Below are 25,339 nucleotides of genomic sequence, written 5' to 3' on the forward strand. Positions count from 1 at the left end.
TCTTTTTCTTACTCTTGCCGGTAAACTCTGTGAAAGAGAGCAGCAGTTTGGGGTGTAAGATAAGAAAAAGTTTCCTGCCGTGGGAGCTCCCCTTAAATGAGAGGGTCTTCCCATTACCCGGTACTCCATATCGGGAAAACTTCAAATGGAAGCATCAGCCACCATTGGAAGTATGTTGAAGGGATTGTGGTATGTCCAATATGGCAGCTAATAGCCATACGTGGTTGTTGAAAACTTGAAATGCAGCTGGTCCAAACTGAGATGTGCTGCAAAATGTAAAATACACACCAGATCTTGAAGACTTAATATGAATACAGGAGTATAAGACAGCTCTATAATAAGTGTTTTGAATACATGTTGAAATTATATTTTGCACATATTGGGGTAGATAAAACATAGTGTAAAACTAATTTTACTTCTTTAATGAGGCTACTAAAAACTTAAAATTCTACACACACTTCCCGTGATATTTCTACTGCACAGACCTGCTGTAAACTAATGTCATGCAGCCCCACTGTCCTGACATCAGGCTGGTCTTAATGATTCTGTTCTTGATTTGACTGTTTCCCACATAGAGAAGAAATTCTCATTAATTGAGACCATCTTCCCATTTGTTACAACTCAGTGGCATTTTCCCATAATTAATAAACACACTGAGATGCAACCCAACCTCCAGAAAAAAATTTCTTGTTTTCTTTCTTTCACAGTTATAAATGGTTCTAGTGGTATCAACTTTTGTTGTTGTTGTTGTTGTTGTTGTTCAAAAAAAAGGAATAAATAATTTAATCTCAAATACTGGCATTCAAACAAAAACACCCAAAAGCACATACTCTAAAAACTTTCATGCAAACTAGTTTCGGGTGCAGGTCAATGGGGATGATATCCTTTATCAGAGAAGTTAATATTTAGTTAAAATATTACCAATCCACAAATAATACATGATTTTAACATAATGGCCTTTATATCAAATGATGGGATAAATAGAGCCATTGAGACTCTTAATTGAATGGGGTGTGGTGGGAAACATGGATTAGTTATTTGCAGTGAAAAACCTTTTCTTGGCAGGTTTGTAACAGTGCCTGAGAAAAGAAATCCAAATTTATGTCTACTCATATGTGGAGACGGAGCATCAGAGCATGTTGCTAAAGTGCAAGCGGCTTCTCAGAGAGCAGCAAGAGGTCAAAACAGGGACCCTGCTGCAGGCCCAGGGCGGCAGTCACAAAACCAGCATGACCAAAGAAAGCCATACTCTCCCTTCCAGGAAACAGAGCCCGAGCGAGGCTGTGGGATGTTCTGGCCCATTAAGGCATGAGCCTTCTTGGCCATCTCACTGATAGGACGACATGACAGCTGAAACTTCAGAAGGTCTTAAAAAGATTTGCTGCATATTTATTTTAAATGATTAAAACAATGCCAACGAAGCACTGCCTTTTTCTGGTCTGCACCCTCGCTAGTCACAGTGTGGTCCCCGGGGCCAGCAGGGCGAGCTGCGCCGGGAGCTTGTTAGAAATGCAGAACCTCAGGCCCACCTTGGCCCTCTGGAATCAAAATCTGCATCTTAACAAGATCCCCTGGTGGTTCGCATGCAGTGCTTGAAAAGCCAAGCTTTGCCTTTGTAGAAATACAGTCTCTGTCACAGCTGCTTCCTTTCTGTATGGAGAACCCCACGGAAGGTGACCTCCCGCATCTTACTTTGCTTATGAAAAGAGCACCAGCGAGTTGGGGATCCTGGTTGGAGGTAGCTTCCTACCCATCACTGGTCAATTAATGCAGCTTTTAGCTGCAATTATTGGACATCACTGCTCCCCAGATGCTTCTGGCGTCTACAAACAAGTTTTTACCCCATCCTTTCCATGGCACCGGTTTTCTCCCGGAAGTACCTATTTTCTTTCCTTTTGCATCAAGTTGATTTTTGCCAGAATGGAAAAGCTTTGAATTATCAGTTTTTCTAACGTGAACCACTAATGCCTTTCTTAAAGCAGAAGGTGCTTGCCACTCAAACGCCCATAATGGCAGCAAGAATTGCCTCTGGCCTGGGGACTGTTATTCAGCAGCACTATTACTTCCCTCAAGGAAAGGTTATAGATTTGGACTTTTTGCACATGGGGGAACAAAAATGAAATAGGATTCCAGAGAAAGAAAAATAATTTTTGAAAAAGAATTCGACAGTCAACATAGCACAGTGGTTAAGTGTCTAGGCTCTGCGTTCGGGGTAACTAGGTATAAATCTTGGCCCGGCCCTGATGATATCAGGCCAGTTCCTTGTCTTCTCTGCAACTAGGGTTCCTCATTTGAACCTTGGGGACAGTCCTAGTACCACCTGGTCAGGTGGTCAGAAGGTGAGGTGATACATGCAAAGCAATCACTACAGCATCTGCCATAGCAAATTCTTAATAATGTGTAGTGTTGGCTATTATTATTCATAATCCTTAATTTTATTTCTTATCAAAATACGTAGTTTGGTTTCTGAGTGACATTAGGCCAAACTTCAGTTGCATTTAACTAAATATGCAGATGTAAATGTAGCAAAACAACTTCTTTAAAACATGCTGAAATGTCAAATTGCTCTCATTGTCTATAGACCAGGAGGAAAACTATTTGACTTACTAGAAATATAACAAAATCCTACCATTGCAATGGTGCAGGTACACAGCCTCAGCATTATAAGGTACACTGTTGAACCTAGAGCAGCCCAGTGTCGACTAATTAACTTTTCAAGACCTCCAAGGGGTCTCATGGGTGTTTTCCAGGTTTCACCAAGCCAAAGAAGGCTGGAGAAGAGGAAATGGGATTAACTTCTTGATTGGAAGGGTGATTAAACACTGGAACAGGATACCAAGGGAGGCTGCAGGATTTTTATCTCTAGGGAACTTTTAAACAGGAGACACAACTGTCTGGCCTACATGATTCGGGTCTTCTGCCTGGAAGCAGGCAATTGAATGAACTCAAAAGAAAAATTATCTTTAATGTTCATGTTTTTTTAAAAAAACAGGCAGAATTAATTTCCTTTCCAACTTATAGGAAAATACACTCCTGACTGCCCTCCACCCCGAGGTTCCCAGCTCCCCTCCTTGACCACTCTAACTGTCCTTAGCACGGCTGTGATTTACTTGTTCACATGCCTGTGTCTCCTCCATGAGACAACACGGTCCCTGAGGCGAGGGCACGGTTGTTGCATAGGCACACATGGACACCTGATTCAGAAGAGGAGTGGGGTGGCCATTTAATTGCACAGATGGGAAGGCAGTTAAAAGAGTCTTTGAGAAGTGCCAGGGTGGCTCAGTTGATTGGGCAACTGACTCTTGATTTTGGCTCAGATCATGGGCTCACAGTTCGTGAGTTTGAGCCCCACGTCGGGCTCCATGCTGACAATGAGGAACCTGCTTGAGATTCTCTCTGCCCCTCCTATGATCTCTCTCTCTCTCTCAAAATAAGTAAAATCAACTTGAAAAAAAAAAAAGAGAGAGAAAACATTAAAAAATATAAAAGAAATAAAAGAACTTTTGATATTTTCCTACACACAACTTTGAGGTAGCTGATTCATTCATTTATTCAATATTTATTGAGGTGAGCTATGACAAATGAATTAAAAAATAGTTTTATACCACCTCCCATGCACAAGGTAAACCTTCTCCTGAAGAACCCATGGTAGAGCCAGAAGTACACAATGCATTCTTGTACCTCCATGGAGCTAGCAGTTTTAGATTTAAAGAAGTATCCACTACGGGGGTGTCTGGGTGGCTCAGTGGGTTAGGCGTCTGACTTCAGCTCAGGTCATGATCTCGTGGTTTGTGAGTTCGAGCCCCACATCAGGCTCTGTGCTGACAGGTCAGAGCCTAGAGCCTGCTTCAGATTCTGTGTCTCCCTCTCTCTCTGTCCCTCTCCCCCTCGCACTCTGTCTCTCTCTCTCTCAAAAAGAAATACACATTAAAAAAAAAAAAAAAAGAAGTATCCACTGCAGATTGAAAACAATATACTGCAAATCTTGGCCTCTCTCACAGAATTAGAATAGCTTCTTAAAAACCCCATGGGTTTTACCTACTCTAACTCAGAACCATGCAACACATAGAAAAGAAAGAAAATATGGCTGGCTACCTGAGATGAAGGTTTTAGTGCAGATCCCTTCAATCTAACACTTAGCACTAGTCCATTTTCCTACTTGGTAGCTTTTATTCCAAAGGAACATCTCTGAGGCTACCGTTACGGCTGCATGGTGTGTGAGAAGGGTGGGTTTTCCTCCTGCAGGAGGCCTGCTTTGTGAAAATGCTCTCTTGGTAAACAGAAAGGCCACAGTCTATCAGGATTTCAGTTCAGCATGCAAGTGACTGGCCTATAAACATAATTTTTTAACAGCTTTTCTTCAGCAACTCTGACTGTTTAATTAATCTTCAGCCATTAACCATTCATTTAAAATGCCACTTACGAAATCTTAATTTTGCACATTATCAGCTGGTTCACAAATAGCTAACCATGAGCAGAAGCATAATGATCTCTCTCTCCCTGTTCTTAGAACTTACCAAGCTTATAGCCAATTTTGGCTTCTTAATTAACCATATGCATATAAGCACTTAAATTAAATGACAGGTTTTTTTTTCTCAAGAATTAATGTGCAGTGAAATGTTAACACTGACATCATTCTGCTGTCTTTTGGAGGGCTTGAATGCAGTGCCTTGGCCAGGCCACAAGTACTCTGGATGCCCAAAGGTGATACAGGTGCGAGAATGGTCCTCAGATCAGTTGAGTTTCCCTTGTTGATTTTACTCTTGCAATGATATTATGCATGCATTGTTCAAATTCTTCAACTTTCATCTTTTAAGAAAAATAAGAGAGGTCACCCCCAAGACATTCTTTAGCACTGGGCATTCAGAAACAACAAATCCAGCAGCATATTCCTTTTCCGTGGTTGACCCCAATTAGGTGAGTCAGTTCAAACCAAATAAGAGGGCAGGGAAAGATATTCAGGGCAAAAAAATAATTGTCAGCTGATGCTAAAATGACTTTTTCTCTAACTAGGCCTCTGATTATTAGAGCCTACAGAGAAATTACTTGCAATTTTACAGGTGTCAGCTGGGGTCGAGGTCCAAGCTAAAAACTGGGCACAGAATTGTTCAGGATGGTTCATCATAGAACAGGAAGGCTTTGACCCATGAGCCAGTGCCTGGGTCATAGCTGAGATTTGATGGATAGCCCCCATCAAAACCAGCTCCAGTCTTTAGGGACTAGACTATGAGTCTGTAATTGATTTGATTGGTGGCATTAATAAACATTATATTTTGGAGAATTATGGTAATCTTGGGCATTTTTCTTTTTCTTGTGTCCAAATACAGAGATTCCAAGGACAGGCCTAAAAATAATCACAAATGAAAGTTGTGTTGCATCATCTACTAAAACTCCATGCTCCTGGAATGAGGAAAATTGTTAGAGGGTTTATTAAAAATGTTTTACAACACTGTGGGAGTGAAAATGGGAAAAATAGCAGACCGTTTTCTGAATCACAATGTGAATTGAGGTACAACACCTCTGAATTCATTAAACACGTAGTGTAGGAGACACTTCGGTGGTTATGAGCCTCGTTTTAGTTATATTATACCTGTGCAAATTACTGAAGCTCGTTTTGACTGAGAATTCATGTGCAGGTGTCAAAAAAAAAAAAAAAAACCCACAACCAAACAAACATTGACTGTAATTAGAAACATAAATGTACTGATTGACGAAAGAACTTAGAACCAAACATGCGCATAAACAATTTGAGTCTCAGCAAACTTGGCATTTTGTAATCCTGTTAGCAATTCAGTTTTTAATCCAAGTAAGTACTTAAAATACAAGCATATCTTGACTCTGCAATTTCTGAGGCTGGATTCCAAGGAATGACAATTTAGCCTCCTGGAAGACCTTTCAGGCTGAAAGGAATCATGATAGCTTTCCAAAGAACAATGTATAAAATTCACTAAGCTACATCCATTCTGTGATTCCTTCACTGATCATCAATTCATCTAATAAACATGTATTCGGTACCTACTATGTGCTAACCTCTGGGAATGCAGATATTGAAGGTAAGTCTTGCTCACAAAAAGGTACAGTCTGGTTAGGCCAATGTGCAGTCACCCACAGAGTTTAGTTTTGATTTTAGTATTTTCCCTTTCAAAAACTCCCTGAGCGTTTTCCTTTGAGTTAAGAAAGTAAAGGCGACTGTCAAATTGTTGAAAGAAGGAAGACAACTTAACCTAATGACTCAACCAAGTACGGAACCCAGGCCACCAGTATCAGTGCCATGGGCAGCTTGTTAGAAATGTCAATTTTAGGGCTCCACCTCAGAACTACTCAGTCAGGAACTTGGTGGTTCAACAAGCCCTCTAGGTGATTCTGATGCAAAGCTCACATTTGAAAACCATTACCATGGATACTTAAACGTTGATCTTTAACTGCAGAAGCATACATGTGTCAGATTAATAAGGCGTCTCCTAGCCCTGAGAGTAAGTGAGGGGTTGGAAATGGGTTAGATTTCTGGGAGTGAGGATGCATGTCCCTGAATAGGCTGAGAATGATGGGTGCCCTGAGACATGGTGAAGAAAACGGGGAACCTTTTCGATATTGTGATCTGTGCTACGGCATACCTCTTGGGCCAGTGAAGAAAAGGTACCATACAAGCTGATTAACTCATCCTCTTTGTTCTCTGTCTGGTGTTGGCAAGAGAAACTTCTTTCCTTCTTCCCACATGCCAACCTTTCCACATCAGGATTTCCCCCCATGCTGCTCTTCTGTCTGCAATGCTTTCGTTTCCCTTTCACCACCAAACTACTCTTGGCTACGCACTCTTCAAGTCCCAACTTAAATGTCACTTTCTCAGCTAATCTTTCCTTGATCCTTCACGATGTCAAATATGTTTCTAGCACCTGGTGCTTCTCCTTGGTAGTACTTATGATTAAGGAGTATTTAATATTTGTCTTCTCTAGTAGATCATAAGTTCCATGACATTAAGGACTTTGTCCAAATCTCACTCAATAAATATTTGTTGAACGAATGGGGATTTTTTTATTTATTTAAGAAACTGTTACTTTTCTGTCAACCTTATTTCCAATTTGTTTGCCTTTGTGGAAGAGCAGCTTAAGACCACTTAGTGGTTTCTGCTAAGCATTCAGTGGTCTGAGCAGTGGGAGGTATAGACCAGTCTTCATTGGGGGGGCTGAGCACTCCAGTCTTCAGTAGGGAACTTCATGCCTTCAGACCAGCCTGCAACTTCAGGTTGAGTAGCAATGAACTCAGGAGCAGGAGCAGTCCATTCACCCTGAAATTCCTCCTTGGACACAGCCTTTTCAGCAGTGGCCTGCTCTTCCTTTTCAATCTCCTCAGGATCTCTGTAGAAGTAGAGATCAGGCATGACCTCCCAAGGGTGTTCATGGGCAATGGTGCCATGCATGTGCAGAACTTCCCAGGTCAGCATCCACCACATAAGACCCACTGAGTGAGCTCTCTTGTTGTTCAGGGATGGCAATGTCCACAAAGCACAGGGGAGAGTCAGTTACACAGACCAACGGTAGGCAGGTTAACATAAGATGCCTCTATGAGAGGCTGGTAGTCAGCCCTGGCATCAGGAACCACCATAGGCCTTGGCTCTCAGAAGGCTGCCTGGATCTGGTTAGTGAAGGTTCCAGGAGCAAAGTGGCCAGCAACAGGAGTGGTTCTAGTAGCAACAGCAAACTTCAGCGCAGCTCAGTGGCCAGTATTCCTGGATGACATGACACTGACATTAGCTGGGTTTTCAATGGCAACAATGGCATGGAATGCCAGCAGAGACTTCTCCCAGGTTCCCTTCAGATTTATGGTAGACACCACCACTTTTCTTTATTGATGTGCTCTTCCATCTGCAAGTCAAGGCTGGTGCCACCTGAGTGGGTTCCTGTTGCAAGGAATTTGAGGACAATCTCCTCCTTCATTTGCAGGACATTAAGGGCTCCTGCAAACTTGTGAAAGGTTCCCGTGAAGCAACAATGGGAACACAAAACAATGCCATATGGACATGTCCCTGGGTGGAAAGGCCGAATGGGGAGTTATTAAATCATAAATTATATGGAATTCAAATGAGTATTAAAGAACCATGTTTCCTAATACATCATCAGCGGTAATCCCCTTTTCTTATATTTTTTAGATATTTCTATTTTCTACTTCCTTGCCTGATGGATCTAGTAAAGGAAAGGGCATCTTAACCAACAGTGGCAGAAAAATGAGAAAAGAAATGGCTAACATTTGTTTGAGCACTTAATATGAGGCAGCTAGTATTATAGGTTTGAGCTGCATTAACTCTTCAAGTATCTAAAAATTCTATGAGACATGGTATCATTTTTTTCCCTGGAGGTGAAGAGAGGCTCTGAGATGTTAGATATTCTAGTCAAGGACCACAGAGTGGTAGAATTCAGATTTACACCTACGATTCATACCCAACTTCAAATTCTATGCTTTGACCACTAGAAGAAAGATAATCATCTCAAGAGAAGTAATAAACTGACAGTTAAATACTGTTCAAGGGGCAACACAATATATGCAAAAGGTCTTAATACTGAGAATATATTAACTGCTCAATGAATACTATTATTAGATACCATCACCATCATCATCACTTCCCTCATCCTTAGTCTTGAAAATCCTCATAAATATGCTTCTAGAGCCTAAAACCCACATCTGAACAGATTCTGGACATACTTTATTTGATAATAGTTAAGTTTGGAGAAATCCTCTCACAGAAAAAAAAGACCCAAAAGGAAATTTATGAACTGAGCCTCTTCAAAAGTATAGACTCAAATGATATGAAAATCACCATTGAAGTCTACTGCTTTACATTTTTTGCTTCCCAGTAAATCGGTTTTGAGACTTGGAAATCACATACGCTTGTGAAAGTTGTTTTCCAGACTCTAAACTGGAATAAGGCACATTACAAGCCTTTTGGTACTATAATGTCCCAAAGTTCTAAAACACTTAGATCTATATCCGCTTCTTGTTCTTGGCATTTCTCAATTTTTGCTCACTTAAGTCCCCAGAAAAACCAATTTTTAAGACATTTGCCAGCTTTCACCAATACCAGCCTCACTATCAAAATAAAAAGGCAGGAACAAAGCTGCAGCAAGCAGAAGCCATGGTAGAAGTGGAGGGCCACCAGATTCATTCTTTTTATGGAAGAACGGAGACATTAACTGCAAGAGAAAACAAACCTATCCTTCCTCTTGCTCAATATGGTCACTGAAATGGTGACGATGGCCTGGAGGGTCTCTGAGTGAGAGCATGGTAGGGAGAGACACTGTTTGGAAATGCTATTAATGTAAAGGTTCACAAGACCAATGCTCAAGAGCATAGAGTGACTGCTCTTCTGTGGGGCATCAACAAGAAAGACCAACATGAAAAACACTGAATGCTAATGCTAATGACCAATCTCTTCTACACCTTGCCCCAAATCAGTATGTATTTAAATTCAAATCTGAAATTGTTTATGAGTGCCTACTCTGTACCAGATCCTATACATGTGGCCTTCATATATAGTAGTATGTTTAGTCCATTAATAACAAAGTGTATTAACTATAAATTTACATTGTCATAACATTAACACTTAACATTAAAAATGGATATGGGAGTTCCATTTTTGATAATGGTAGAATAGTCTGCTGCATTCTCACTTTCATGAGAAGAACCAGAATAGCTGGACAAACATGAGGAAAAAACCTGCTCGAAGGCATTGGAGAATGAAAGGAGCCAGAACTTGAGGGACCAAGATTGATTCTGACATGTAGATAAGCACACTGAATCAAGCTTAATATCCTGTGGTACTTTTCTCTGCAAGTTTTTTGCTAATTCATAAGTGGCATAGAATCAGATGCTAAAAAAAAAAATGAGAAGAGCTTAAAGGCTATGGGACTTGGAGACTAAGAAGAGATTTTGACATTCTCATAAGATTGGCAAGATAGAAATTAGAGTCCATGGTCTACTTAGAAAGAAGGGTCTGGTAAACAACTCAGATTTATAGTTAGGAAAACAAAAAATACATCCCAGGAGTACGGGTAAACGACAAATAGAGTACCCTTTACAACAACTAAAATCCAGCTTCCAGTCATCTAAATCTCAGATGAGAATAAATCAATATGGTCCTAAACTGCCTGGCAGAAACAAAATAAGTCCTCTCTGGAAAAATAACGTTGGCCTGACATTATTTCTACAATTTTCAAGCACTATATCGAGCATTCAGTCAGTGTACAACAGGAGATAGGACCAAAGGACTGAAAACAAAGTGGAAAATCAAACAATAGCTAATTAAGATACTTCTATGATTAGGCATGGTCTCAAAATAACTGTAATTGATATAGTCAAGAAAAAGATGACAAGATGGAGAATTTCATCACAGAAGTAAAATCTCAGGGTAAATTAAATGGACATGTTAAAACTGAAAACTACCATAACTAAAAATAAGAGCTCAATAGATGGGTTTAATAGAAGATTGGACACAGATGAAGGCAAGATGAGTACACTGGAAGACAAGGCATTCAAAAATAACCAAACTGGATCAAAGGTTTAAAAAAAAGAAGAAGCACAGAACAGAGAGCAAAAAACATGTACCTGTATAAAAAGATCTAATATTTTTGCATCATTAGAGTACCAAAAAAAGAGAGAATTGGACAGAAACAACAGTTGAAGAGATATTGGCTGAGAATTTTCCAAAATTGATGAAAGATAGATTTAAGAAGCTCTACAAACCCTTACCCAGTTTTAAACACAACAACACATATGCACATGCACACACATGTAAAGCACATTTTAGTAAAACTGCTGAAAACCAAAGACAGGGGAAAACTTTAAAGCAAGTGAAGACAAAAAGGTACATTATCTTCAAAGGAGTAACTGACAACAGACTTTGGTGAAGACACTGAAAGCCAGAAACAATGGAATGCTATTTTTAAAATGTTGAAAGAAGAAAAAGATCTGATAACTAGATACCCAGAGAAAATACTCTCAAGAAGTAAAGAAAAAATAAAAAAAAACCCATTTTTTAAAGGAAATAAAAACTGAGAAGATGTGCTACATTACAAGAAATACTAGGGAAGTCATAAAGGTTAAAAGGAATAATATTCTAGATGGCAGCAAAGATATCCAGAAGGAAATAAAGAGAAATAGATAGAGTTAAATAGTTACCATATAAAACAATAACTACAGTGCACTTTATGGTTCAAAACATATGTATATTTAAAATACATGAAAATATAGCCTAAAAAATAGGAGGGGTTAAATGTTGTTGAAGTATTCCAAGTTCTACACATTGTTTAGGAAATGAAAAAAGTACAATAAAGCCTTGGATTGTGAGTAACTTGTTCTGCAAGTGTTCTGCAAGATGAGCAAACATTTATAATACATTTTAACTTGATAAATGAGTGATGTCTTGCAATACAAGTAGTATGTGATGCTGAACTTCACATGATCACAACTGAACCAATGGTTCTTGTCACTCTCTCTTGCTGCGGGATTGTGGGTGATCATCTCCCATGCTTTGATGCTTCATCTCAGGCTGCTGTGTTAGGTAGAAATCAGTGATTTTTCAGAACTTTGGAAGGTGCCCACAACTGGAACTAGTGTATTTTTTGTCACTTCAAAGCATCTATGGACAGTCCTTTGTTTTTCAATAGAAGAGTAAACTTAGGAATTCTTTGCTTCATTCTAGGTCAGGCTGACTGCAGATATAGACTCTTTCCTCTGCTGCCTTATTGTCAGTTAAACTTAATATAGTATATGACAAGAGTTTATTAATACTGTACTGTAGTCAACATCTGAGTGAGCATATACAATGGTCCCCATGCATAAAAAGATTCCACGGAGCCAACAGATAGCAGTGATTCTGTTAGTGATAGTGAAAGTCGTCCTACACAGTAACCCTCTTCTTTCTTGTCTCCCTCACACCAGCCACGAAAGTTTTTAAAGGTAAGTGCAGGTTTGTTTATTTTTCTTCATATTTTGCATTCTCTTTATTATTTTGTGTTATATCACAGTATTGTATCATCTTTATATGAATATTTGGAATGAATCATCTGAGTTTCCATGATTTCCTATGGGGAAATTCATTTTGATATACAGGTGCTTTGGATTACAAGCATGTTTCTAGAACGAATTATGCTCACAAACTAAGGCTTTACTACACTACTTTATTTTGAAATACAATAAATGAAGAATGCATCTTTTGAGTATTAAAGGAACTAAAAGGAGGGTAGAAGAATGCATAACAAACTCACAGAGGTTACATAAAATTGACTCATATAAAATTCTTAGTTAAAACATTTTAAAAAAGGAAAAAAAAGGAGAGAAAAATAAACATAGAATAGGTGGAAAAATAGAAAATAGAGAATAAGTTAGAGATTTAAACCAAATTATATCTGTAGTATCATTAAGTGTAAAACAACTAAATACTACAATTAAAATATAAATTGACTGGATATCAAAACAAAATCTATTATATGCCTCTTTATAAAAGACATACTTTAAATGCAACGATCCAGGAATGTTGAAAATAAAAAGATGAAAAATATATACTAGACAAATATTAAGCAAAAGAAAGATGGTACAGCTATATCAATATCAGACAGAGTAGACTTTGAAGCAGTAGTCATTACTAAGAATAATGTAATAAAGGGTTAATAATGTAGTAAAGGGTCAATCCTCCAGGAATACATGACAACCATACAGTTTTATGAAACTAATAACAAGCTTCAAAATACAGAAAGCAAAAGTTGACAAGACTAAAAGGAGAAATGAATACATCCACAACCATAGGAGGTTATTTTAATTTTAAAACAGAAAGTAAAAAATCTACAGAGCATATTCTCTGACCAAAATGTGATAAAATCAACAACAACAACAAAAAGGAAAATCTCCCATTATTTGGAAAGGAAACAACACACTTCTAAATAATCCACGGATCAAAGAAGGTTCAAGGAAAATTAAAAAACAAACAAACATTGAACTGAATGAAATACAAGCACAGTATGTCAAAATACATAGGATACAGCTAAAGCAGAGCTGGAGAGAAGTTTATAGCATTAATGTTTCCATTAGAAACATTCCATAAATGTCTCCATTAGAAAAAAAAGAAAGTCCCAAATACAAAATCTAAACTCCTTATTTAAGAAACTAGAAAAAAGAGAGAAAAAAAAAACAACAAAGCAAGTATAAGGAAGGAAATATCCAAGAACAGTAATCAATAAAACTGGAAACAGAAAAATAATAGAGGAAATTAATAAAACAAAATAAATAGTTGGTTATTTGAAAAAGTCAATCAAATTGACAGCTCCAACAAGACTGACAAAGCAAAAAAAGAGAGAGGACAAAAATTACAAATGTCAGGAATGAAACAGAGGGTGATATAACAGGCTCTGCGGTTCAATAAGGGAACATTCTATCAACAGAACAATAAAGAAATGCTAGGAACAACTCCATATGTAAATTTGACAACTTAAATGGACCAACTCCTGGAAAGGGGAAGCTACCATGATTCACACAACATGACATAATTGGAGTAGTCTTGTAATTATTAAGGACATTGAATTATAATTAAAGACCTCCCAAAAAAGAAATCTCTAAGCCTAGATGGTTTCTCTGGAGAATTCTACCAAACGTTTAAAGAAATAACACCAGTTATACACAATGTCCTCCAGAAAAAAAGAGGTAACACTTCCCTTCCCATTCAATGAAGCCAATGAATCCTGGTATCAAACCCAATGAGAGTACAAAACAAAAGAAAACAAAACAATAGACCAATATCTTTCATGAACATAGATGTAAAAATTCTTATTAAAATATTAGCAAATGAAATTAAGTAATACACAAAAAAATTACATATCATGACCAAATATGTTTTATTCCAGGATGCAAGGATGGCTCAATGTTTGTAAAACCATAAATGTAATCTAAAATGCTAACAGGTTAGAAAAGAAAAATCATATGATCATATAAGATGAAGCAGAAACATCATTTGACAAAACTCAACATCCATTTATGATGAAAAAAAACCCTCATAAAACTAGAAACCAAGGATAATTTCCTCAATTTGATAAATATATATACAAAAAAACCTAAGTGTAGCATGATATTCAATGGGGGAGAGATCGTATGCATTTCTCCTAAGATCAAGAAGAAGTCAAGAATATTTGTTCTCACATTGCTGTTCAACATAGTACTGGAAATTCTAGCCAGTGCAATATGGCAAGAAAAGGAAATAAAAGGCCCAAAAGATATAAAAAGAAGAAATAAAGCTTATGTTCACACAAAAACCTGCGGATGATTATTTATAGAGTTCTATTTGCAGTAGCACCAAACTGGAAACAACTATAATTCTCTCAATAGGTAAATGATTGAACAAATTGTGGTGCATCCATACCATGGAATATTACTCAGCAATAAATAGGAATGAACTACTGATACCTACGAGAGCTTGGATGGATCTCAAGGTCAACAGGTTATGTGAAAAAAGCCAATCTCAGAGGTTACATTGTTCCCTATTTATTTCATTCCATTTAGGTAGTATTCTAGAAATGACAGAATTATAGAGCTGGAAAACAGATTAGTGGTTGCCGAGGGTTGGGGATGGTGGAAAGAAAGGTGTGTAACTATAAAGGGATAGCATGGGGAATATCTCTGTGGTGATTAAATAGTTCTGTATCTTGTCAAATTCCTGGTTTTCATATTATACTATAATTAATTATATTGATGTAACTATAGTTAGACTTCACTAAGAAAACTTAGTGAAGAGTACAGGGATTTCTCTGCACTATATTTGCAACTTCCTGTGGCTTTATAAAAAGTTCAGAATAAAGAGTTAACAATAACTATGACTATATAAAATGTGACTATATGTAATAACTATAAGCAAATGGTTATGAAAAAAGCAAATAAAAATACATGAAGTCATATTGGCCCACCAAATTAAAAAACAAAAACAAAAACTACTAAATGGAGAAGAAAGAGCTGTTTAGAATTTTCCACCCAACTTCAGTTCATTCCTAGGTGATTCCTAGTAATCTTAATGATAGAATGATGTAAATGCCTAGATACTAGCATATATAATATTAACTTAAGCTTGAATGATTCTTATTAACTGACAGATGCTTTTTTTGTATATATCTGTATATAGTATGTATATATGTAGTTAAATCCCTGTAACAGTCTTATGTAGGCACTATACTTATGCTCACTTTATAGATGAGATAACTAAGCTAGTGAGAAGCTACAAAATCAGTAGAGAAAGTGGCATAAGAATATCCAGTCAGGCTTTGCTCTGGCTCAGGCCCAGACCACCTACTGACCTTGATGCAGAAAGTCCACTGTATTTGCATTGAAGAGAATATTTCTCCTAGCCTTGTGCTCAGAGATGTTAGCAATTTGGAAAGTGAGAGGCTGAGTAATGACCAAGTTTGAGGGAATCCAGAGTGCTTGCTCGGGATTAATTAAAAGTCTATGTAAAGTTACATCTCTTGAATTCTATTTCTGGATGGGTTCATATGAATCCTCAGTCAGGTCTCCAGAGGGGATGGTATTCTACCACATATAAATATTAAAACATCTCTAAGATGTTGGATATTTATGAGTACTAACATTAAAACTATCTTTTACTGCCCTTTCTCATCCCACTGATTATTTATTGTTTGAAAAGATAAATACAGGAAAGCAATTGACCTAACAATGGCCTATACCTGATTACACATTGCATTAAATACAGAAATTATAAAGAGGGCACTTTGGAATCTGTCTTTAACATCAGCAAAGACTGTAATGAAAAGGTATGTGGCTTAGCCTAATAGATTGATGCAAACCACAGGTCACAAGAGGCCTGGAGTAAGTGTGGTAGATTAACACAAATCTAGCACTACTACAGAGAGGTAAGTCAAGGCCCAAGGATTCCGATATGTCTTTGTACCTCCTTAGCCTTGAGTAGAGTGCTTTGTACATGATAGGCATCTAATATCCTTTTAATGGAATGAATGAATGAATGAATGAATGAGGGACAGAAGGATGTCCGGCAGGTGAGGAACAACAGGCAAGCTTTTTGCATGGGCTTAGTGGCTTTGACCATTTTTTACTGTAATCTACAGTAACAAATGAATTTTGCATCATGTCCCAGTACTCAGCTACATACATGCCCTCCACATATATACACATGTGTACATTTTACATACACACAGAATCTAATTAAAATTATTAAATAATTCTTACACTTATTATAAGCTATGCAGTGATCTTTTCTATCCTATTTTCTTAAAAAAATGTTGATTGATTTCAGGGTGTACTCATAAGTTACAACCTGCAGTTTGAAGAACCCAGCATAGGTGGAAGCTGATGCATGGGTTTTGGATTTATATCTGGGTCGAAACACTGGCTATGCCAACTTATTACTTGTGGCACCATAGGCAAGTTTCTTAATTTTTCTGAGCTTCCAGTGTCCCATAGGTTATCTACATTTGTTACTTCTGAAAGCTGACAATTTAGTTACAGACAAGTCTAGCATAATCCCAAGAGTAGGGCTCTCAGAAGACGGAAAAGAAAAAAATGAGAACACCAAGTTTTCTGTTCTCTTTCTAAAGCACAAATCTGAACATGACATCCCTATTTCAAGGGTTCCCTGTTGCTCTTGAACTAGAGACTAAATGTTTTATCTTAGACGATAATGACATTTAAGAATATGGCTTATGTTGACCTTCATTTCTTGCCTCCAGCTGGCCTAAATGACGTACCAGAGTCTATATATTCTGATACATGTAGTTCCGTAAATGCACCATATTTTCTCTTTGGCTCTTTGCACATGCTCTTCTACCTGCTCAATAAATTTCTGCTTAGATTCCTTCAGAGAGCCTTCTTTGACCACCCAGATCTGCATTCAGTGCCCCTCTCAAGTGCTCCTATAGCATCTTTGGCCAACCCTTATTATAGCATACCACCATTAATATTACAAAATATCAGCTGTATTCCTCAAGAGGACAGAAGACTATATTCTGTTCTATTCTTTTGTGTTATTTATACGTGTAAAGAAATTCTGCACACTCCCTCCCACCTCCTCTTGGTAAACTGGGTAAGTTAGATAAATATATCTTAAGGATCAGGTCATTTGTTTGAAAAACAGTTAAGTCAGTGCTTAAATGACAGCTTTAAGAAATAAGAGTAACCCTTTGGCAAGCATTCCTCAAACGTGTCCACTTACTACCAGTGGTTGAAGATGGCAAGGGGGTGGAGGTCTTGCAGATGGATGGTCACTAAGTACTAACCCCCCTGGTCTAGCTCATGTATAATAAAGGAGAAGGTTATCTACATTTGTCACCCCTGGAAGCTGACAACTTAGGCAGACACAAGTCTAGCATAATCCCAAGAGTAGGGCTCTCAGAAGATGGAAAAGAAAAAAATTAATGAGAACATCAAGTTTTAAAGAGAGGGGATGGAGGAAAGTAGAGTTAATGGTATGTCAGTTACTATTAGCACTTATCTGGTCATAGAGATTTTTTCATTAAGAGATTTCTCATTATTGTTTAAAAGTCACTTAAAAATTGATGGTAATATGTTCTAAGGAAAAAAACTGATTGCTTTGTTCAACTGATGAATTTTAACTCTCTATGGAAACGGCATTTGTCACTGGCATTCCCAAAGTAAAATGAGATCACTTTGGCTCTGTTTGTAGAAACTAAAAACACATCTCCAAGTCATCTACTGTATTTATTGTTCAAGTCCCTACACACAGCCTCACAAAACTGTGAGTCAGAAATGAGACCAAAAAGCCATTAAACTAAAATAAAAGGAAAAGGAAAAATCACTAGAAAGGGGTTGGGGACAAACACCAAATGAGGCATGAGCTGTGTATGACTGAGTCATGCCTCCATGAAGTGCCAAATCTCTGGAATCAAGAAACTAGATATCAATTGTTCTGCATTGTTCAAATAGCACAAGATATTTTCACACCCAGCTGTTCACACCTGGCTAGGAAGCTTTCCTACTAACACTCTTTCTATCCTTCATCACCCTGATCTTAGAATTTCCCAAAACATACTTTTCAGTGGTTATGAAAACCAAGAATGTATGTCCCCCACCTGCTTTACTCAAGTGATATTAGAAGTTACTCAGACTGATCTATTTTGGTCTCAGCTATAAAAGAGGGTCTACATAATAAGGATAGCCTCCCACAGGAAGTTAATAATATATTTGAACAGAGTGCAGTGTAGCATTAATCTATAACTTTTGCATTATTAATGGAAGTGAAAAACAAAGCAGAAAAGTCATCTAGGGGTAATCTGTTTGTGGTAGATGCAACGGGATGGCTCCCTACAAGCTACTTGCAACTCCTTTCTCTCTTGTCTTTGTTTACTGAGGATGAAATACTATGTCTCACTATCCTCTTGAACCTGGAAGAGACTTTTGAATATAGTTTTTCCTATTGAGAAGGTGTTGGGGTCTTCTGGGGAATTTTTTCAAAGGGATGGACTTGACTGGCATATTCCATTGGCTATTTGTGCCTTCCTTCTTTGAAAGTGGACATGAAGCCTACAGTTGCAACAGGGTTCTTAGAATCACGATGTAACATGAAAAAACAATCTAACTACTGGGGAAAACAGAGGAAAAAAATGGAAAGAAGTCACTAATGAGGCCTGAACCACCTAAATTCTTTAAAGGGTGAAAGAAATATATCAGTTGAATTTTTGGTTGTTTACAGCCAAATGGGATAGGACTTCTGGAGCTCACAGGAACTGGGCTCGTCATATTCAATAGTCAACTATTGAGTTCAAGTGGGAACTAAATAGATTCAAGTAGCAGGAAGATAACGTTAGTTAGTTCTGATGGCAAGCTTAGGGACATCTAATGAGGTAGGTATGATTTTTAACAAGCAGTTGACAAAGTAGGTAAGTGTGTAATAGCTGTGCTCTTCACATGACAGATGTGAATCTGTGAATCTGTGGCAAATGACTGATTTAAAAGAATCTGAGCCATTTTCTAGTTTTCATGCCTTTTAAACCCTTGTTTTCTTTTCTGTCTCTACTTTTTAATTCTTATGATTGAAATACAGCAGCAAGAGTTTTGGATGGGATTAGGAATTAACTATCAACCATGTGACCATGAAACAGATAGAATCTAACAGGTTCCTAAACCCAGGACTTTAGGGGTCAACAGCTAGATATAATCAATTACCTTCCTAAATGGTTGTATTTATTTCAATAACTTTCTTTATAGCCCAATAATACATAATATCATCCAATAATATGTAGTCTAATGACCTTATTAAATAATTACAGTCAATATTTATTAAACCAGGCACTGGGATAATTTCATTTATTCCACAAACAATCCCATAGGAAATAGGGTATACTCATTTCTTCATTTTACAGTGAGGAAACTGAGGCTTTGAAAAATTAATACATTTGAACCACGTTCCTAGAAAGACCGATACACCATCTCAGGTCTTTCCCAAATTTTATTTTCCCATATTATAATTTTTATAATATTTTAATAATATATATATTTATAATATATATATATAATTATTATAAAGTTATAAATTTTAATTTATTTATAATTTTTATAATATGTCCTTTATGTACCTCTATTCTAATGGAACACATTATACTTTAATTATTTATTTATGAGATCGCTTCAGCTGTTAGACCAAGTTCCTTGAGGGTAAGGAGAGTTTCTAAACTTCTTTGTGTGATCTATGGGCTACAACTCAATGAAAGTGTCCTACAAGCATTGGTGAATACCTGTTGGGAATCAAGGCTGCTTAACTGGGATATTGAGGAGCTGTGTGCCATTGACCACCTTAATTTCACAGCTGCAGTATATCAGTCAATAAGTATTTAATATGCAAATATTAAGTGCCTAGTATTATACTGAACCACAGAAAGGTCTCATTTTGCATAATTAAATCTAAATGAACATATTGTGTGTGAATATCTGGAAGAGAAAAAAAGCTGTAGGATTCACCAAGAACAAGGAATTCCCTTTCTTGTCAGGGTTACTTGATTGGTAAATCAAGGGTTTCTCACAAACACAGTGTACCTCAATATCACTAAAATATTTTGACAAAGTCTTCCACAATGTTCACAGATGAACTGGAGAATGCACACTAAATAATAGTAGACTGGGTTAATAGTTAACTGAACATCCCAAAGAGTGTTGATTAATGGAGGTCTTGAGTGATGAGTTGCAGGGATTATACTTGACATTGATCAACGATCTCATCAATGACATGGATGAGTCCACAATGATTAAGTATGAGGATGGTATAAACCTAGGAAGGATAGCTAATATATTAGAGGACAAAAATCAACACCTTAAAATATCTTTATTGGCTGTACCAATGGGCTAAATCTAACAAGCAAATATTTAACTAGGATAAGAAGAATATCTTTTGTTTAAAGAAGTAACTGTACAAATATAGGATTTTGCACAAAATATTTGGGAATATTTGGCTTGATAGCAACTCAAAATAGACAGTGATAGGGCTTTTAGTTAAAAAGTGCAGTATAAGCCAATAATGACAGCTTATATAAAAATTAGGGCTGCATTAATAAGTACAATGAATTAAGATCAAAAGATGCCAGAGTCCCATTGATTTTCTATGCCTTTTTTTCCCCCACTGTATCTTAAATATGGTGTCCAGTTCTCCATGCCATGCTCATCAGAAGGCAATCATAAATTCAACAGATTTGAAAGCACTCAATATGGCTACCAAGAAGGCTACAGGTATGGGTTATAATTTAAATGACTAGCGCAGCTAGAGGAATTTATACTAAATAAATGATCACATTTCTCAAGGCTATGTGCTTGTTTTCTTCATCCTCATAAGTCCAGGTCTAAACACAGAGTCTGGCACATATTTAGAGCTCAGTAAATGTTTGTTAATGAAGGTGGTCATAACAGTCACTTCAAATATCTGGAGGAAGAACTACTAATGAGGCTTAGATTCTGTGTCCAGGAAGGTCAATTCAGGATTTATAGTAAATGTTGCATGGAGACAGCATTTGGGTAGAGACAAAGTGAGCACTTCTACATCAATTAGAGTAATCTGAAAGAAAAAAAGGATGTCTCATGAATTTCTGTCCCTGTAAGGAAGACAATACGGGTGAAATGACATCCGGTGAGGGATTTCGTGGAGAAGATGCCTCTGATGGATGGGATGTGAGACTTGACCCCCTAAAGTCCCATTCAACTCTAAGATTCTGTCAAATGATCCATTCATTCATTCTAAAACTATTTACTGAGTACAGACTGATCTAGGGACTGAGGAGATGATGGTGAACCAAGGCATGCAAGGTCCGTATCCTTATGGAGCCTGGAGTTGAGACCAGTGGTCTCCAAAATGGGCTGTGTGTATATCTGAGGTGAGAATGAAAATAAAACCATTATTCATGGCCAAAAAAATCTCATTCTTTCATTAATTCTTATATTTTATAATATAATCTATAATGCATAGAATATCATTAGTAGGGTAAGTACGAATATATCCCTTAGAAACAAATGCACACATTTTGAGGAGTAACACCCAGAAGTATTTTTACTGTTAGGGTATGTGATCAAAGATGTTTGGCAACCTCTAGTCAAGAATGTCAAGGAATCATGTGAATGAATGCAAAACTGCAGCCGTGTCAGTCCCTTACATGCCTGGGACTATTCTAAGCTCACTCAAATACAAAGCCTTAATGTTCATATATTGTGGGAGCCCTCCAATCGCTGGTGTCTCAGTGAGAAACCAACACATTCTACCCCAAGTAGCTGTCAGGCATGTGGAGACAGGACTTAACCCCTGCGATATTCAAATCCCGAAAGAAGCAGCGCCATGAAAATCCAGTCTGAATATTCTGTCATAGTGATAGGGACTGTTTAGCCACCATCATTTAGAGAAGAACCCTTTCTAAGCCAAGTTGTTCTTAGAAAGCCTGAAGATTCAGGGCCAAGCCTTGAGAAGCAGGGAGGTAAAAGCAGAAGCTAGTTGTCCCTATTGGAAAGCCACTGTGGGCCACACATATGACATGTTTCTGTGACGTAGAGAGACACGGACAGATAGAAGTTTTATATAGAGATACCAAAAAATGCAAAATGTAAGATTGTATTTAATCATCATAACATGTAAGGCTGTTATGATAATCCACCTTTTGCAAATAAGGAGGGGAGGGTAAATTGCCATTTAATAGTAGGTTCAAGCACAGGATGTGTATCACATTAAGGGAGGCTTTCCCTGCTCTACCCCTGCCCCACATCTCAGGACAGAGTCCAAAATCCCCAGCAAGGCTCTATCATGGGCCTTTTGCCCAGCTCTCAGACCCACCCATTTTTATCTCTTGCCATTTACTCTCTCACTCAGATTTCTATTTTATTGAGCTTCTTGTAGTTCCTCTAACATACCATGGTTTTTCTCACCCCTACACCGTTCTCTATGCCTCCCACCCACCAGCTCCAGCTGCAGCAGTTGCCCTGTGTCTCCCATAAGTAGTATGTTTTCACGCTGTGCTCTCATTGCATGTGTACATCCTTGTAGCCTCCACTGGACTGTAAGCTCTAGAAAGGTACCCATCTTCCTCCTTGTTCCCTGATGAACTCTCAGGTTTGTTGAATTACATGCATGAAGATGAGACACAGCATCTCAGAAAAGTTAACTCACTGGAAATCATGCAATACTATCTGGAAGAGGATTGAACTCAGGTCAGTGTCATTCCAAAGCCCCAGATTTAACCTGCCATTAGCATGCCGGGAGACTAATGGGTGCCAATCCACCTATCTGGTTTCCTTAAGTAGGAAATGAGAGTATGGGTCTATATAGTGGTGTGGGGTAGGGAAAAGAAGACTGTATAACACAAAGGAATCTAGAATAAAGTCCTAACTCCGTGCTATGTGTGTGACATGGGCAAGTCATTCAACTTTTCCAGGCCTCAGTTTCTACAATGATAATGTTAGAAAGTTATTCTGGGTGGCTGCTGAATTCTCTGGTTAACTCTGAAATGTGCTTGACCCTTGAACAACACTTGCTTGAGCTGTGTGGGTCCACTTATACACAGATTTTTAAAAAAGAGTACAGTACTATAAATGTATTTTCTCAACATTTTCCCCTCTAGCTTACTTTGTTGTAAGAATGTAGTATGTAATACATATAAAATATAAAATGTGTTAATTGGATATGTTATTGGTAAGATTTTTGGTCAACAGTAGGCTATTAGTACTTAAGTTTTGGGGGAGTCAAAGTTGTACACAGATTTTCAACTGTGTGGGGCTCAGTGCCCCTAACCCCTGAATTGTTCAAGGGTCAATTGTACTATTATGTAAGGAACTTCAAAGATGCAACCTTTTCCATATTTTTAAAAAATGTTTACTTATTTGTTTTGAGAGAGAGAGAGAGAGAGAGAGAGAGAGAGAGAGAGAGTGCGAGCAAGTGCACATGTGTGTAAGCAGGGGAGGGGTAGAGAGAGAGAGGGAGAAAAAACCCCAAGCAGGCACTGCACCGTCAGTGTGGAATCTGACGTGGGCTCAGTCTCCTGAACCGTGATATCATGACCTGAGCCAAGATCAAGAGTTGGACGCTTAACCAACCGAGCCACCCAAGCACGCCCCCACTCTTCCATCTTATAACATCAATGCTCTCTTTATCACCAACCTTGCTACGTTCTTACCACCTTATCAATTCTCATCACATTGCAATTTCTCTCTGCTCCTATCTAGCTGCTAAAATTGTTCTAAATTAATTAAAGACCTCTTAGTGGCTATTTCCTAAATCCTCTCTTTATTTCTCTTTTTACTGATCTCTCTGAAGTATTTGGAAGCCTCACTTCTCTGGTCTCTGCTAAACATCTTTCTCTTAGTTTGAAACCAAAGTTTTTGACTGTTTCTTATTTTCTCCTGTATACAATGCCACTTTCTTATTCCATGTCCTTCCCATCTTCCAATGCTGTAATCATATTTTAATTTGTCTCAGAGTCTAACCATCTTCCATTTTGTCTGCCATCAAACTGGCAGAGCTATTTTCTCCAAGTACAAAACTATCAGCTCATTTCCCAATTATGACACTTGATGGCTCCCACTGTCCATGGGATTAGCCAATATATAAATACCTATTGCACACATCTTCCATTCATCCTCTGGGACCCTGCGTTGACACTATGATTTAAGTATAACTTCAGAGCCCTTCTTATCACAGATTTCCAGACAGCTACTACCAATCAAGAGATGTGAACATAAGATAGAACCTATTCATTTATAACATGGCTCTAACCTGCTTTCCAGACTCACTTCCTATTCATATTACTTTCTTTCCCATCCACACTCCATGTTCAGGATGCTTCTGAACTTCCCTACTATGCCATGCTGTTTCAGGCCACTTTAACCTTGTATGTCCTAATTCTTTTATAGAAGAAAACAATTTTTCTATTGGATGGAGTCAATATTTACTAATCTTTCTAGAGTCAGTCCAAATATCACTTCCTTTTGAAGACCCTTCCTGACCAGCAGAGTTAGAAAAGCTTCCTCCTCTATTTACATTATGTTGCAACGATCTATTTCCATACGTGTTGATCTCCTTCTAACTAGAATACAACTTCCTCTGGACTGGCGCCATTTCTTAGTCATCTTTGTATCTTCCCTAGAACTTACTACAGTAGCCGGAACAGAGTAGATGCCAAATGAGTGTCTGTTGAATGAAAGACCAAAGAGATGACAAAACGAATGACATGCCTCTCACTGTACATAAGGGTAGGTTTGCAACTCATGGTTCCTGCTAATAGACACTCTCCTCGTAGACTCGCCTGGTTCCAGGCATATCAGGAAAGTTGAGAATTTCACTGATAAAGGACAATAATATTAATAACAATGATGATGATACCAGCTAGTGTTATCGAGTGCTTATTGTGTGCCAAGACAAAAACTGCTTGTTTTAACACTTAAAGAACAGGGAGCAGAACAATCTTTAGATACAATGAAAGAGAAGAGCAGAATAAAGATAATTCTGGTATAAAGAGTCATACTTTGATCTATTATCCAAAAATATGACAAGTGACTGAAACTCCACTGAAGACAGAGCTTCAGATCATTTATTAATACAATGGGGTCAGAACCAAAGGAAAGACTATCACCTATACATATCTCTGGGTTGGGGAGTAAATAATATTTTTTCATATTATTCTACACTGGCTACAGTTAACATTACCCTAAGAAATTTATTTACCGGTCAAATCTCAATGGTGAAAATCGGCTTAGGATAGAGTCTCTTTGTATTCCGAAGAATAACCATAAGATCTGGGAAAAAAAATAAGCGTGCGGGGACAACAATTTGGAAAGTTAGTGCTGATTGTTGTATGATCCT

The 25,339-nt window shown here is 37.8% G+C and overlaps 1 protein-coding gene and 1 pseudogene across 4 annotated transcripts in view; both read right to left on the reverse strand.

The window, feature by feature from the left end:
• The window catches only part of PARD3B (par-3 family cell polarity regulator beta), a 1,011,734-nt gene that overhangs the window by 135,012 nt on the left and 851,383 nt on the right, over positions 1-25,339 (reverse strand). The window lies entirely within an intron of this gene.
• LOC124515584 (40S ribosomal protein SA-like) lies at positions 7,105-22,564 on the reverse strand (annotated as a pseudogene).

The sequence above is a fragment of the Lynx rufus genome, unplaced genomic scaffold, assembly GCF_022079265.1.
Source record: "Lynx rufus isolate CCGP_SWC_20201006 ecotype Redwood Valley unplaced genomic scaffold, mLynRuf1.p SCAF_2, whole genome shotgun sequence".
In the NCBI taxonomy this organism is placed as follows: Eukaryota; Metazoa; Chordata; class Mammalia; order Carnivora; family Felidae; genus Lynx; species Lynx rufus.